This window comes from Myotis yumanensis, unplaced genomic scaffold (assembly GCF_028538775.1).
Source record: "Myotis yumanensis isolate MYYU_CA2020_CCGP unplaced genomic scaffold, mMyoYum1.0.hap1 SCAF_2, whole genome shotgun sequence".
Classification (NCBI taxonomy): domain Eukaryota; kingdom Metazoa; phylum Chordata; class Mammalia; order Chiroptera; family Vespertilionidae; genus Myotis; species Myotis yumanensis.
Window position 1 is genome coordinate 103,835,163 of NW_027223753.1, and position 16,886 is coordinate 103,852,048.

Here is a 16,886-nt window from a genome sequence, read left to right on the forward strand (position 1 = left end):
TAAAGTATTACAAAGAGTATTACATATGTCTCCCCCGCCCTTGACATTCCCCTGGCCTCCCCTATCCCTCAGTGTCTTGTGTCCATTGGTTATGCTTATGCTGGAAGCTGTTCCACCCTTGCTGCTTGACACAGTCGCTGCAGGGAAGGAACATCTGCACAGCATATGTTTCAAGGGACCTGGCATATACAGCATACTGTTCTTAATATGTTTGCTCCTCCTTTTTAGCACTATGTGTTATAACCAGAGCCACCTCCCTGAGAAAGGTTGTTTTTCCAGGTGGGAATGTTTCCCTGGAGTTAGGGATGAACAGGGCTAGGGAAGGGAATAAATCAGTAAAATCCCTTAACTAAGTGCCAGGTGGGTAGTTAATCACCTTAACTACAAACAATCACACTTAAGCTACATAATCCTTACTTAGGCCATAGAATAGAAAAATCTCCTTATAGCAATAGGATAATGACCTTAGAATAGAGACAACAAACTAGCCCTTTTAATGGAACACAGAGACTAAGCTAGACAAGATTAAAATTAACAGAGCTAGATAGAGATAAGATTTTTATCAAAGGTCAGATAAGAAACTATAAACATAAAACAAGGAACTGTAGAAGGTCAAAGGAGGATCCAAACAGATGATGTAACTATAGAGGCATGCTTATAGGATCAAATGGTATAAATACAGATGTAACAGGAGAATAAACAGAGAACCTGGCTATGCTGATCATCTGAATGCTGTCTCTGTGTCCTTCATTCTTCGCCAACGCCGTCCACACCTTTGGGAACCCCTGGACCGCTGGGCCTGGACCCCGGCATGCTTATATGCATGCATATATGCATGCATACAAGTCCTTCGGTTGATCTCTTAAACCCTGCGCCCCCCCCGCCCCCCCGCCCAACCCTCCCTGGCCTTCCTGCTGTAGTTTGACAGTCTGTTCCATGCTGCTCTGCCTCTGTATCTATTTTTGTTCACCAGTTTATAATGGTCTTTATTATCCATAAATGAGTGAGATCATGTGGTATTTTTCTTTCATTGACTGGCTTATTTCACTTAGCATAATGCTCTCCAGTTCCATCCATGCTGTTGCAAATGATAAGAATTCCTTCTTTTTTACAGCAGCATAGTATTCCATTGTGTAGATGTACCAAAATTTTCTAATCCATTCATCTGCTGATGGGCACTTAGGCTGTTTCCAGATCTTAGCTATGGTGAATTGTGCTGCTATGAACATAAGGGTGCATATATCCTTTCTGATTGGTGTTTCTGGTTTCTTGGGATATATTCCTAGAAGTGGGATCACTGGGTCAAATGGGAGTTCCATTTTTAGTTTTTTGAGGAAACTCCATACTGTCTTTCATAGTGGCTGCACCAGTCTGCATTCCCACCAGCAGTGTTCCTTTTTCTCCACATCCTCTCCAGCACTTGTCGTTTGTTGATTTGTTGATGATAGTCATTCTGACAGGTGTGAGATGATACCTCATTGTTGTTTTGATCACTCTCTATTTTAATGCCTGTGTGACCATGGCCCCAGGATGGTCTAGCTATGGTGGGTGGCATCGGAGCTATGTCACCAACCACAAATATCTATGTATGAAATACCGCCAGAAGGGGAACTGTGACGATGTAGGGGAGTTCTACTGTCCTTATTGGCAGTGTTCTCACTACCACTCTGGTGCTTTACATAGTCCACTAGTAAACCTCAGACCCCCCTCGGACTGTGGCCTCCTTACATGTAATCCTGTCAGCTTTACCATATCAAACCCAGCAGACCCACTCTGGAACCAGGCTCAGCCAGCAGGAATTAGAATAGATTGGGGAGGTAGGGACCCGGGGGGTATAATTGTCTTTATCAAAACCTATATTAATCCCTGACCCATCCCTTCCTCACTAAAGGACATTCTCTCTCGCCCTACAAACCCTGGACCTACTCCTTTGCCCACCCTCATCGACACAACTTTCCATCTACTCTCTAATATCAATCTCTCCTTCTCTACATCCTGCTGGATTTGTCTGTCACTGGCTCGAACCCTCATCATAGCCACTCCAATACCAACCTATTGGATCACTAACTTAACTCTTACCTATACCAGACCTCAACGCACCCTATACAACATCTCTCTCTTTAATACAGGAAACACTACCTGTTTAACAAATACCTCTCAAACCACTACCTCAACTACCCCTACACCTTACTACTGTGCACAGTCTATAAATTTACCCCCTCCCTTAGCCTGCCCTCCACCGGGTATTTTTCTCCTCTGTGGGACTACAGCCTATACCTGTGTCCCCCAGGACCTGTCACACTCGCTCTGCCTTTATGTCTTCCTAACCCCCAATCTTTCTATCAGAACAGAGGGAGAACTCGAATCCTCTCTTGGTCTTCTCAGGCCTTGCCTCAAAATGGCAGCCCTTGTTCCCCTCTTAGGGGGTACGGGAGTCCTCACTGTAGTAGGGACAGGAGTAGGAGGCATTTCCTCCTCTGTTCATTTCTACCACAAATTGTCTGCTGAATTTTCAGAAGATATCTCCATCATTAGCAATTCCATTGAATCCCTTCAAAAGCAGGTAGACTCCTTAGCAGCAGTAGCCCTACAGAACCGGCATGCTTTAGATCTCTTGACAGCAGAAAAAGGGGGTACCTGTATCTTTCTTGGGGAAGAATGCCGCTACTTTGTAAATGAATTAGGAATTGTCAAAGATCACATTAAATCCCTCCAGGACAGGATTGACCAAAGACAACATAACCAGCTAGAAGGGGAGTATGCCATTTTTGGCTCACTTATCCCATGGCTCCTCCCACTATTAGGCCCACTGGTATTTATTCTTTTAATTTTGCTCTTTGGCCCCGTCTCATATGCTGTTTCACTAGTTTTTTGCAGAACAGAATGCAGGTGTTTGCCAACCAGAAAGTGGGAGAGATCTATCTGGCCTTGAATTCAGAACCTAGAGATACTTATGTCACCAGAATCTTTGAGACCCCGGGTAGATGCCCCTGATGACGTCCCCTCTTAGCAGGAAGCAGCTACGGAAGATGGACCTTTGCCCCCTGACCTTGCCTGGACTCTCAATTTTTTTTTTTTTTTTTACTATTACCAAAAGTCTGCAATGATAGATCCTCCCTTACCCCAACTGGTGGGCGGAGTATGATGTAACCTGCAGCCTGGAAATACCTGAGTGACTAACCATGTATCTTATATGGACTATACATTGAACCACTAATCAACACCTGCCAAATACCCTAAGCCCTTGTCCCTAAGTACCGGAGTGCCTAACTATGTACCTTATATGGACCATACATTAAGCCACCAATCAGCTCGCGCCGAGGACCCTAAGCCCCCATTCCTTCCCATTCCTCCCCTCAAAAGGTGTGCTCACCTCTGCATGGGTTGCTGTTCTCCCCTTGCAATACAGCCTGGCAGGTTTTTTTCTCTTAATAAAGCCTGTAATCTTGGTTTACAGCTCCCAATTGGTCTTTCAGTTTGAGCCAGTATAAAATGTACTACTGAACAGCTCGTGGCTGGCTACTTTGTTTGCAATAAAGCATGTCCCATCTACCTGCAGCTGCTCATGTCTTCTTCCAATTCCTGGTGTCCAAGGAGGTCCCGTCCCTAGCAGAGGAGCTCGGACCCAGCAGTATTATAAAGCATTTAGATTGACTTCTTAAGTGGTAATATGTCTACCTTTGAATTGTTACATTTCTTATAAAATATTGTCCTTGTCTTTGAGAAACTTAATTTGTGGGGCAGTATTTCTTGAAAAATAGGAACTCCTCCACTCATACTATGTCAGATAATTTTCAGGAAACTAAGGAATTCCAAAGTAAGAAACATTCAAACCTGTGAAGAATTTTTGTGAGTTTATTTGAGTCAAATTGTTGACAATTGCTGGGAAGCAAAACCTCAACAGATTGAGGAAATCTTCAGGAAAATGGCATTTTGCCCCTTATTTTATACATTATAATCAAAAGAGGAGATGTAAGTGGGTTAATGAGATCCACTGGTGATAGATTAGGGAGGTGGGATAAAGAAAACAGGGGATTGGATATGATAGACACATCTTTTACATAGGTAGGTGCAGGATGTGGACGAAAGGGGATACATCCTAACCTGACAAGCTCAGGGAAGGCCTGCATGGTGGTCTTGCAAACTCAGAGACCTAAAGTAACCACAAAGGATAGTCTGAAATTAAACTTTAACTAAAAGCAGTTATGGTGGGTAGTTACATCCTAGGCTGATATCTTCACTGACAAGGTCAACCTTTACCTTAACTGAGCCTCTCTGCCTTTTTTGCATCTACAATAACATACCCTTGTAATGTCTGGGTAACTTTTAACTTCCCTTTATCTGGACACCTTGGGGCACAATATAATGAGCCTTGGGCACCAGGACAGATACCACAAAATTCTTCATTGTTATGTTAATTGTTCCTGCAGCCGCCCAAGTATGTGTCTATCATTTTACTTTTTATCCAATCCCAGGGGTTTCCCTGCTTTGCTTTCTCCTGCCTCTATCACTAATGGATTTCATGTACTCCACCTGTGTCCTTTCCTTTGATTGCAATGTATAAATACAGATGTAATCCGCCATTTGCGTATGTTCCCCCACGTCCCGCGTGGTTCAGGGTTCAGGATCTGGAGGAGGGGCCGCACACAAATGAAAGAGACAAGACAAGAGATAATTTGGAAATATTGGGGGCCAGGCGGGCAAGCCCAACTCAAGGGGAAGGACTTCCACTGGTGCCCAGGCCTCGCCAGCCTTTTATTCAACTTTGGATACACATAAAGCCCTTAGTCAGGCAGGCAATTGCGGTAGCAGACAGACTATCTTAAAGGTCAGTAAATATTAGAAGGATTTACTCTGAGACTATTTGATCAGGAAATAGCTTGAGCCCCCATTGTCTGGACTAGACAATCGGTGCATAACTCTGGCCTTTGCCATGGGTTCAAGGTTCACCAGCATTCTGGGATCCTTGCTTGCACTTCTCTGCTAGTGAAGACAGTGGGCGGCTTCCTGCACCATTCTCCAGAGCATTATCTCAATTCATTGAGGTTCTGCTTTCTGGCATATGTTGACAGTTTGTCTCACAAAAATAAACTCACAAAAATTCTTTACAGGTTTCAATGGTTTTTTTATGTTAACAAGGATAGTTAATAATCAACAGTTAATTCAATAACAATGAGGGGTGGTCTCTGCAAAGTGGTGTCTGTGCTTTGATGGGTTTGGAAAAAGGAAAATTACTTTGACATTCCAAAGTTATGTTATTGTAGATGCAAAAAGACAATATACAGGCTCAGTTATGGTAAAGATTAATCTTTGTCAGGGAAGTTCTGGCCTAGGACATGCTACCCACCATAAACTGCTTTTTTCCCCCCTAGGATTTATTTATCTTCTATAATTGAAACTTTGTTGCCTTGAGCGGAGCACACAGTTGCTGGCAGGAAGCTTGGCTTCCTCCATTTCCGGGGCAACCAAGCCTCCTGCTTGCTCCAGCTCCGTGGCTGGTGGCCGCCATCTTGGTTGGGTTAATTTGCATATAGTCACTCTGATTGGCTGGTGGGCATGTCTTGGGGCATAGCGAAGGCACAGTCAATTAACATCTTTGTCTTTTAGTAGTGTAGATAACTTTGGAGATGAAACATTTTAATTCAAATTATTTTTGTTCATGTGATTAAACTATGTGTCCCATTTCAATACCCACACACCAGCAGAATTAGACAAATACAGAGAGAACAAAGCATTAGCTTCTTAAAAAGCATAAAATTAAAGGGGAGAAACATTGGGCACATAGAAAATGAAACTTACACTAGTCATACTGTTTCCTTACTAATTTCACTAATACAGTGATTGAAGAGACAGTCAGTGCTGCCCTCACAATAAACCAAAACAAAAAACAAACAAGCAACAAAAAACACAAGTAAATAATTGATGTCTGAGAAATAGAATTTATTTTCTTTCTGGGGAAACAAATCTACATACTTACATCAAGGGACTTGCTTTTCAAATAAAGTGGATTAATGAAGATAAATATACCCTCCTACCTGAAGCAACAGCAATAACGTAAGAGACACAATAGGGTAAGGGTGGTTTTTAAGACACTGTATTTTAGGTGTGGTCCCTGATAGATGAATGAGAGTAGCCCCTGAGAAATAACAAATGAGGTAATCTTAGCATTGCCTAAGCTTACTTACAAGTGAAAGTTTTTGGACTGCAGTTTACTATGAGAGGCAACACCCAGGTATAATTCAGTATACTCCCTGGGTTGAAAGACAAAGCTGTGAGCCAGAGAAGACTGAAGCAGCTAGGGTTACAAGAAAGATTATTTAACTACCAATAAATCTGCAAAGGGTTCCCCTCAAGTATACAGCAGAACAGTAATCATGTAAAAAACCAACTGGAGGATAGGAGGAAAAGCTATCTAAGAAGACTAGGGAATCATAACCAAAGCAAACATGAGAATAGAGATAGAACCTATTCTAAGAATCCAGTCTGGAAATCTTCATAACACATAGATAATAGGTAGTGTCATGAGAAGAAATTTGCTTTAGTAGTGAGGAATAATTAGCCATAGATCAAAGGCTACTCTGGTCCTAAGAGAATTCTTAAAGGAGAGACATAAATAGTTCAAACTATTTCCAGGTTTTTGACTGTGTGCTAGAACAGATATCAAAAATATATTTAACTGAGTAGTGGATGTTACACTCACCTTTTCTAAGGACCAAACTGGAATTATAACAAAATTATATATGATTTCTCCTGAATAATCAGCTGAAAACTACCTAAAGAGAAGCCTTATAACCAAGGATTTACAGAAGAAACTACATTGAGACTGGTAAGAAGGGCAGAGATACAAAAAGAGCTGGCCTCATTCCCAAGGGCAGTGGGTGGCTGAGATTCCAGAGAGATATCTCAGTTGCAAAGGTTCACCCTGGGAAGCATGGGGCCTAAAGGCCAGACCAGGTTCCCCAACCCAGAACATCAGAGCTAGGAAAAGTCATCCACATGAAATCTGGCTGTGAAAAGCAGCAGGGTATCTGTCACTCAGGGATAGACAGGAGTATTCCATTAGCGAAAAAGGTACCTCTTAAAGAGCCAATGTGCAACATTTCATTCATAGCCACTCACGTGCAGTTCTGGCAGAAGGCTGGTGGAGCGGACTAGAGTCACATGATGAGAGTCTTGGGTTTGTGCCTCTGGGGAGATAGCTGAAGGGACAGCTGCCAAGATACCTGTGCTGAGTCATTTTCTCATGCCAAGGTTGCCATCTTTCTTGAGTGGAGCAATCCCCTCCATGTGCCGTCAACCTGGGGGAAAGCAATAGCCTTACTCCCTGGATGCTGCCATTCCATCCTGCAGAGCTTACTCCCTGTTTAGGAGTCAGGTGCTTGGCCAGGGTGTAGAGGTATGGACAGACTCAAGGTGTGTCAGTGACTCTGTTGTGTAGCTTTGGGGCAGGGCTTATTCCCCCCTTTCCCATGAACCAGACTGGCATTTCCCTCTCTTGTGAGATCTGCTAGAAACACCCTCCAGGTTCCTGAGTGCCCACCCACTTGACACCTAAGGCTCCAGTGAGTTTTGTGGCTTTGGATCAACAGCCATAACTCCCACTTTCCTCAAAGTCTGACCAGCACCTCCCACTTATGAGATATCCACTAGCCCCATCCCCCCATCTTAAAAGAGCTCCACCCTGCTGAGCTCCATTTCTTTGCAAAAGAATCTATGACAGACTGAATTGTGTGGCTCTAAAACAGGGTCCATTTTCCCTCACATGCCAGACCAGAGTACAGCCTTCCTTTCACAAGGCCTAATCATGGTCTGTTTAGGCCTGATAAACTCTGCTGGCCTTATCCTGAAAATTCCCTGAAACCCCAACACAGCACAAAGGTGTACAAGCAATCAGTGGGTGGCAACTAGACTTGGTATACCCTGGGACATTTGCTGAGTAGCCTCAGACCCACCACCGGCACTGAGTTTGAACCTGTATCAATCTGGTGAACAACACCCGCACCTACCTGGTGACTTACTGTGAACCTACATCATGAAACTCCAGTACAAACAGATGCTCTTTCATTGACTGAGCCTAACAAGCAGGCTGAGGCAGGTAAAGGTGGATTTGGGGGTGTCTTGGAACTTTTGCTGACCTTCCCTAGATCCAGGTGCTAGTAAAAGCAAGACTTGATGTGCATCTTGGTCCTTTCCACTCAGGCCTAGTAAAGGCAGCCACAAACTATCCATTGCTTATACCTCCAAACAACTTCCCCAGAGCCAGTCACAGGTAGCATATTCGTCTGCACCAAACTTCATTCCAAGAGGCACAGAAACAAAACACCCAGTGGACAACTTCAACATTAGAGCAGGAACCAAAACGCTTCAGAAGTGGTTCATCCAAAGGAAGATCACAGAAGGCACCAAACCCTACTGAGGTGAATTCCACTTTGTGTGGTTAGCATCTACACAGCAGCTCACACAATGGATCAGAGTTGAGTCTCAGTCAGTGAGCCAGAGGATAGATCCCACACATGACCATGCTAATAGCAATCAAGACTCAATTACAATAGGAGGGCCCACATAACCAACACAAAGGACATTCCTGGAACACCCAGCTCAGATTATCAATGAGACTGCACAACCAGACCCTACAGGACACCTACTATATAATACAACACCACAAAGACTGGGAGTCATAGCAGATCTATTTAACATATAGAAACAAACACAAAGGTGTAGCCAAAATGGGGAGACAAAGAAACAGGCTCCCCAACACAGCTATAGATATAGAGTCCAAAGGAACAATTAAAAGAAAGCTTAACAGGATGAAAAATAACATAGAAACCATAAAAAAGTTCAATCATATATATATATTAAAATATCTGAAATGAAGAATACATTGGAAGAATTAAAAGTTAGGATGGATTAAGTAGAGGATTGATAAGCAATATGGAAGACAAGGCAGGAAAACACATGTAATCAGGGCATCAAAAAGAAAAGAAGAATTTAAGAAAATGAGGTTACTTTAAGTGACCTTTGGAACATGAGTCGTAACACAATCCATACCATAAAGGTTCCAGAAGAGTAAGGGATCAAGAAACTATTTGAAAAAATAATGACCAAAAATTCCTTTAACCTGATGAAGGAAAATGACACACAAATTCAGGAAGCACAGAGAGTTCTAAACAAGATGACCCCAAAGAAGCCCACACAAGGACATATGATAATTAAAATGGCAAAGGTTAATGACAGAGTATCTTAAAAGCTACAAAAGGAAGATTGTTATCTACAAGGGAGCTCCCATAAGACTTTTAGCTGATTTCTCAACAGAAACATTTCAAGACAGAAGGGACTGGCATGAAATATTCAAAGTGATGAAAAGCAAGGACTTACAACCAAGATTATTTTACCCAGCAAGGCTCTCATTTAAAATTGAAGAAGCAGTCCTAAGACAGAAAATCATGGTTTTACATGCCTACCTAAAGAAAAACAAACAAACAAACAAAAAACCCTTCAAACAATCTAACTTTACACTTAATGGAACTTGAAAAGGAACAGCAAACACAGCTCAAAGTGAGTAGAAGGAAGAAAATAATAAAGATCAGAGCAGAAAGAAATAAAATAGAGTATAAAAAAAACAAAAGATCTGGTACTTTGAAAAGATAACCAATATTGAATTGATAAAAGAAAATTCCTAGAAGAAAACATAGACAGGGAAATCTCAGATGTTTCTTATAGCAATATTATTTTCTGATACACCTCCTTGGGCAAGGAAAACAAAAATTAAAAATAAACAAATGGAACTTCTTCAGGCTAAACAGTTTTTGCACAACCACAAAAACCATCAACAAAATTCAAAGACAACACACTGAATGGGAGAACATATTTGCCAGTGATATATCTGATAAGGGGTTAATATCCAAAATTTATAAAGAACTTTTAAAACTCAACATCAAATAAAAATAATCCAATTAAAAAGTAGGCAAAAGACATGAATAAACACTTCTTCAAAGAGGACATAGAGATGGCCAATAGACATATGAAAAGATGCTCAACATTACTAATCATCATAGAAATGCAAATTAAATCCACAAAGAGATATCACCTCACACCTTTCAGCATGGATATCATCAGTAGGCCAACAAAGAAGTGCTGTTGAGGATTTGGAGGAAAGGGAGCACACTGTTGGCGGGAATGCAGATTGGTACAGCCACTGTGGAAAGCAGTATGGCGTTTCCTCAAAAATTAAAAATGGAACTGCCCTATAACCCAATGATTACACTCTGGAAATTTATCTAAAGAAACTTGAAAGACTAATTTAAAAGGATACATGCACCCAATGTTTATTACAACATTATTTATAATAGCCAAGATTTGGAAGCAGCCCAGGTGTCCATCAGTAGATGAGTGCATAAAATAGCTATGGTACATTCACACAATACTACTTGGCCATAAAAAAGAAAATATTACCCTTTGCGACAGCATAGATGGACCTGATAGCATTATGCTAAGTGAAAGAAGCTAGTCTGAGAAAGACAAGCACCAGATTATTTCACTCATATGTGGAATCCAATGAAAAATATTAATTTAACAAGTAGAATGGAAACAGACTCATAGATGGAGAGCATACTGACAGCTCACAGAGGGGAGAGGGTATTGCAGGGCTAGGTGAACAAGGTGAAGGGATTAAGCAAAAATATGAATATAAACTTATAGACACAGACAACAGTATTGTGATTACCAGAAGGGGAATAGGGTTAGAGAGAGAGGTAGACGAGGGCACAGGGGAGATAAATGGTGATAGAAGGAGATTTGACTTGCATTGGTGAACACACAATACAGCATACAGATGATGTATTATAGAATTATATACCTGAAACTTATATAAACTTATTAGCCATGCCAGTCCAATAAATTAAAATAAGAATATATTTAGCCATTTAAACATATCCATACTAGACAAAGTAAAATTCAGTGTCTGCCAATCAATCAAGCATTGTCAGTAATATAAAAATAGAAAAATATAATTCAAAATGAGGAGAATAACCAATCAATTTAAAGTGGCTCAAAAATTCCACAATGATTACAATTATCAGGCAAGAACTTTGAAAGTTATAACAAAATTATCCTATCTAATAAAAGAGAAACATGGTAATTAGCCATACATCCACTACCCTTCCCATTGGCTAATCAGGGCGATATGCAAATTAACTGCCAGCCAAGATGGCAGCCGGCAGCCATGCACTGAAGCGAACATGGAGGCTTGCTTGCTCCAGTTACTGCAGATTCTAAAGTTCCCCGCCTGACTTGCCGGCCTCTCAGCTGCAACTCTAAGCAACTATGTTGCAAATATAGAAGCTAAACAAAACCCCAGAAACCTGCTTTAGTCAGCTGGGCTTCAGCCAGCCGGACCGCAACATTGTATCAAATACAGAAGGTAAACAAAGGCCAGAAACCTGCTTTCAGCAGCCGAGGTAAAGCTGGCCCAGAATAAAAAAAAAGAAAAAGAAAAAAAGGAGCAGTTGGGAGCTTCAGTCACCCTCCAGCCTGAAAACAGCCCTCAGCCCCTCAGCCAGACTGGCCAGGCACCCCAGTGGGGACCCCCACCCTGATCCAGGACACCCTTCAGGGCAAACCAGCCGGCCCCCACCCATGCACCAGGCCTCTATCCTATATAGTAAAAGGGTAATATGCCTCCCAGCACCGGGATCAGCGTGACAGGGGGCAGCGCCCAAACCCCCTGATTGCTCTGGGGCTCTGTGTGTGACAGGGGGCGGGGCCACAACCTCCCTATCTGCCCTGCTCTGTTTGTGACAGGGGAAGGTGCCCCAACCCCCTGATCAGCCCTGCTCTGTGCCTGATAGGGGGGAGCTCCCCAACCCCCTGATCACCCTGTGGCTCTGTGTGTGACAGGGTGCGGTGCCCCAACCCCCTGATCGGCCCTGCTCTGTGGGTGATAGAGGGCAGCACCCCAAACCCCCCCCCCCCACGGGCCCTACTCTGTGTGTGACAGGGTAGAGCCATAACCTCCCCATCGGCCCTGCCCTGAGTGTGACAGTGGCGACGCCCAACCCCCTGATCGGCCCTGCTCTGTGAGTGACAGGGGGGAGCTCCTCAATCCCCTGATGGGCCCTGCTCTGTGCGTGACAGGGGGGAGCTCCCCAACCCCCTAATCAGCCCTGCTCTGTGTGTGACAGGGTACGGAGCCCCAACCCGCCTGATAGGCCCTGCTCTGTGCATGACAGGGGGAAGCGCCCCAACCCCCTGATCCGCCCTGCTCTGTGTGTGACAGGGGGCGGTGCCCCAACTCCCCTATTGGCCCTACTCTGTGAGTGACAGGGGGGAGCTCCTCAACCCCCTGATTGGCCCTGCTCTGTGTGTGACAGGCTACGGAGCCCCAACCCCCTTGATGGGCCCTGCTCTGTGCATGACAGGGGGCAGCGCCCCAACCCCCTCATTGGCCCTGCTCTGTGCATGACAGGGGGTGGTGCCGCAACCTTCCTATCGACCCTGCCTTGAGTGTGACGGGGGGCAGTGCCCCAACCCCCCAATCGGCCATACCCTGAGTGTGACTAGGGGTGGCATCGAAATCTCCCGATCTGCCCTGCTCTGTGCATGACAGGGGGCAGCGCCCCAACTCCCGCATCGGCCCTGCTCTGAGCCCGACCAGGGGCTGCACCTAGGGATTGGGCCTGCCCTCTGCCACCCGGGAGCAGGCCTAAGCCAGCAGGTCATTATCTCCTGAGGGGTCCCAGACTGCGAGAGGGCACAGGACGGGCTGAGGGACCCCCCTCTCCCCCCTGAGTGCAGAAATTTTTGTGCACCGGGCCTCTAGTATTTATATAAAAGATAAAATAGACATGGAAGGTATGAAAAAGAAAAATCAAATAACGAGCCACCTCACAATAACATCTTGCAAGACCACTGATAAAAAAAATATTTTTGAAAGCAACACAAGACATCATATACACAAAAATTGGAGCATGATAGAAGATTTCTTGTTGGAATCAATGCAAATGATAGGATGCTAGGGCAACATCTTTAAAGTACTGAAATAAAATCATATCAACCTAGAAATCCATACTGAGAAAAATACCTTTAAAAAATAAAGTTCTCCCTAAATTGCTTTTAATGAAAACGTTTTAATTTCAGGCCATCCTTTGGGTTATGTTAAGGGCAGAAATAGAATAGTGGGGACTAGCTATAGTTATAAGAAATATTACTCATGCTCTGCTAACTGTGATTATTCTGTTCTGATTAGAGAAAGCCCATTCTAACTTGGCTGAGAGTCTTATGCCTGTTATGCCCAGATTTCAGGATCCCCAAAAAACCACATCAGGGAGCCAGCCATGTCCGATGCAAAAGCATAAGAGTCTTTATTCGAGCTAGCTCAGCTCCCCCACCTTGCCAACACAGCAGCAGGAAGCAGAGAGAGAGATAACTCTGTGTGGAGACCGGTTATATAGGGGGAGTTGGAAGAAGGGGAGGAGAAAGGACTGTGCTCTGCCGATTGGCCAGGCACAAGTCTGTGTCTTGTTCCTGGGTGTGGCTAGCAGAGGCTTAGATTTCTGGGAAGAAGCTCCTTGCCAAGCATGTGGCCAAGGTAAGATGGAGCACTTACCCTGGGGCAAGGTGGAGGGTGTAGCCCTTACCCTGGGGCAAGGTGGAGGGCGTAGCCCTTACCCTGGGGCAAGGTGGAGGGCCTAGCCCTTACCCTGGGGCAAGGTGGAGGGCCTAGCCCTCGCCCTTTCATTCCCCCCTTTGTCTTGGAACTTCCGGCTCAATCTTGAGACGGACTGCTTTTCTATTCCACCGTTGCTAGAGGCCCGTACTGGGCATATCTTAACAAATGGTCTGGTGGAAGGGAAAGAAACCATTTTAGCTTTAACAAATTCTATTGAAATAGGATTTTTCTTCTTAAAATTCCTCCATGGCTATCAAAAAGCCAAATCAAGATTAATTTATCTACTGTCCTGATGTTTGCATAAACACAACAAGAATGGTAACTGACTACCTTTGCTGGAATCTTAATGTGCCCCGTAGGGCCAGGAAGCCGCGCCACCAGCTGCCATCAGGCCCGCCTGCAGTATCTGCTGAGTTAGGTGAATCCCTCACCTGTAGCAACTCCACCTGAGCCCACGCTCTAGGCTTTAAGCCCATCTCAGTAGCCCTCCTACTTGTTGCGGCCCAGAGTGTGTGGGGGTTCCGCAGGAACGCAGAGGCATCCCTACTGCTCCCCTTCTACTCTTACCAACCGCCAATAATGGTAGGGCATGGGCCTGACGCTCCAGTGCCAGCCATCTTCAGGGCTTCCAAGCAGGATACCAGGCTTTCTTCGTGGCATTTTTACTGGCTTCAAGTCTTTAGAGCTTAGACAGGGCTCTTTAAAACATGATACTCCAGTCAAAGTTTTCCATTAATAAAACCACTATTAGGTACCAGTCTTATTGAATCTATGCAAAGAAATGTATTGCCATGACTTATTTAGCATTGCCAATATTTCAGAGGAATTATGTAAGGGGAGAAACATACTGATCTGCTCTAAGATTTTTCTGATTTTTCCTTGCCAATTCCTTTTCATGGAGTTATAACAAAACAGTAACTGTTGGCATTAAACTTTCTTTCTATGCATAACCATGCCTTAGACCTTCTATTCCAAACAGGCCTTTCCCAGCTTTCTACAGTTGAGGTTTGTACTACCCCTGACATGGGCATGGTTATGCAGGCCTGCAAGACAATATACAGGCTGCCAACCATCAACTGTCTCTCAACAGAGACCAAAACCTGATGGGCACCCTTCCCTGCCCAGTTGGGCACCTGCCCTCTTGGCAGCCAGACACCCTCTACTCTTGGGGTTCACCCCACACAGTCCCCTTCCAGGACAGTCAACATACATTCAAACCTGCAAGAGAATCAAAGGTCAATATAACATATCAATACAATGAAACATAATATTGGCATCATGGCCGCTTCAGGCAGCCAAATCCTACTAAAGTCTATTCTTGACCTTCCTATAAATTGTCCTTGTCTCTTTGGAGCCATGTCCATGAAGATGCAGGCATCATCTAAGTCTATTACACAGTATTGTGGGGGCTCCCGGCAGCAGGAGTGATCGCGAGCAATGTTACCAGCATCAGGCAGGTCGAGCATGCCGTAGCTTGAGCTTGAGCGGGTTGCGTTGATCTCGATCGACGCTCCATTTGATGACGAAGTCTTCCCGGATCACAGATGGACCCAGGTCGCGACGCCGTCTACCTTGAGAGCGGTGGGGGTCGTCAGCACCACAGTGTAGGGACCCTTCCAACGTGGCTCGAGGGTCTCCTGGAGGTGCCTTCTGCTGTAGACCCAATCTCCTGGTCTGTGCTGATGAGGAGGAGTTGGGGTTGGGGCTGGTCTCGTACAGATTCTAGGGCCCGTTGCCTTCCTTTCACAGGCAGGGGGAAGGGCCCATGAAATCTCTGCCTTGAGGAACTGTGAGCCCCATCCTTAAATGTCCCAATCAGACTAGAAAAGCCACAAATACCTTTTAAATTTACCCCAGAATTCCAAAATCCCAACCCAGCACAGAATATCACATAGCAAATCAAAGTTCCCAGCAAACAAACAGGGATGCTTACAAACATCAAATAAACATTTACACTTACACCTTTTCAGTGAACAAGTATTTTTACAGTCTTGGGCTCTTGAGCTGATAACAGGAACATCGCCCAAGTCCCCTGATGGGGGCCTGACAGGAACAGATGTGGGGGTCTTCCCTTTCCCACATTCCAGGACAGGATTCTTGACCTATGTCTCATTCAGATAGAAACGGTTTTCATCACAAACAAAAACAAATCCAAAACCAGAAACCAAGAAAACCAAGGCCAGAAGTACCCTCTGATGTTTCAGGGGTACCAAGGAAGGAGAAGTTAGGCAGTGTCCAGCCCTTCTCACAATCCACCACCAGTGACCAGTTCCAGCTTACTGGCCTACCATCCATTCAAAATTTCTTTCCTCCCATCACACCAAAGCCATGCTTTTCAGTTAGTTAAAACTTTTAGCCTTAATTTTTAGGTGACATGTAAATAATTAACATTCCTCAGATTAACAATACATTCAAATTTAACAAGGATACATATTTAAGCAATAAGGACAGATCAATTTACAGAAGCAGAGACAGCATGCAATCCAAACCACAGCTGTGGTTAAACAGATTATCTATAGTCCTTGGGTAACCTAGGTTCAGCATGAAACCACAGTCTCTATCTGACTTTAGAAATTGGATTACTGCTATCAGTCCCTTTTAAAGACTTTGACATAACCTTTGATTGTCCTTAGTTTAAGGAAAGCAGGGTTTTCTAGATTTAAGAGATTAGCTTAAAAAATAAATCCACAAAGCAAGCACATTTGCAGCCCCATAAAACTTTGCCTTAAAGCTCCACCCCTGACTAAATCAGAGGGCGGGGCCTTTGCTGTTTCAAGATGGCAGCCCCCAGGGGAGCGGCAAACCATGTGGCCAACATGGCGGCTGCCAAAGCTTGCAGCCCAAAATGGTGGCTGTACCAATAAGCAAAGGCATTTAGTTTCCACAATAACACAATTTTTCCCAATTCAATCCGAACCTTAAACTTTTAGCTGGCAAGTCAAAATATTCAGCATTTCTCAATCAGTCTAGAATCTAGCTAGCATCCATTTTTTCCTTTGGGTAAATGATCAGTCTTGGGCTCCATCCTGCACATTTGCAAAGAGACTCTAGCTCAAAACTCTATCCAAAATCGGACAGTGCGCGCATTAGTTTTAAGCCAGCTTTTCTCTCTACACATGCACAGAAATCCCAGACGCATTTACTTGGGGAGGGGGTGACCTGTTTTCACAGATCCTCACTCAGATGCCCACCTGACCAAAGTCGTGGAGCCACACAAAGA